Below are 952 nucleotides of genomic sequence, written 5' to 3'. Positions count from 1 at the left end.
TAACCGAGTCTTCACTTAACCAAATAAGATTTCTATCTAGACCTTTGTTACCGCAATCTGCTGCCACCTCGGCCTGGGGTTGAAGTTATCAAGCTTGCTGGAAACCCCTCATCCAAAAGGCCCTACACGGTAATCAAGATCTAAGAAGAAAATGTACCAGACAAATGGACTCCCTTGCCCTGAAGACTATGACTGATTACACCTGATCAAACAACAGTACATCATATTTTATGATTGTTGTTCCTGTATGTATTTTGAATACCTTATTTTGTAGAGTAAAATCTTTTACCTCCCCCTCACCTCTCCTACTCCTATAAACATCCCTCAATAAATATGTATGTCTCTTAGCCACAGACGCTGCAGTGTTGAGCTTGCTCTGACAGTAGTCGGCTGAGAACATGCTAAAGAGCATAGAGGTCTCTGCCTGATTTTTTCTTGCCTGCATCTTCTCCATCGAGTCAGCCCACCCCAGCTGGAGCAGGGCTCCGGCAACAGCGTGACCGGATCCTGAGAAGGGTGCTCATCTTTGCGCCTCCCTTAGATGTACATTGGAATTTAATAGTGTTAAGATATCATTTCTCGGGCTGGCAGATGGCACAGTGAATGGGGCGTTGGACTCCCACATGGCCAACCACAGTCCCAGACCTGGTGGCTTGCTTTCTCACTTTCCCTCTCTCTCTGTCTGTCTTTCTCTGGTCAAATTAAAAATAAATAGATGCTGGCAGGTGATGTGGTGGTTAAGGGCATTGGACTCCCACATGGCCGACCGCAGTTTTGAGTCCCAGACCTGGTGGCTTGCTTTCTCTCTCTCTCTCACTGGTCGAAGTAAAATGAAGTTCAGTAAAATAAATTTAAAAGAAAAAAAAATCTCAGGACCAGTAGTTAGCGTAATGGCTATGTCGCTGAACTCCCATGTAGTTGACCATGGTTCGAGTCCTGGACCCGGTGGCTT

Source organism: Tupaia chinensis, unplaced genomic scaffold (genome assembly GCF_000334495.1).
Source record: "Tupaia chinensis unplaced genomic scaffold, TupChi_1.0 Scaffold143624_1, whole genome shotgun sequence".
In the NCBI taxonomy this organism is placed as follows: domain Eukaryota; kingdom Metazoa; phylum Chordata; class Mammalia; order Scandentia; family Tupaiidae; genus Tupaia; species Tupaia belangeri.
Note: the sequence above shows the minus strand (reverse complement) of the source record.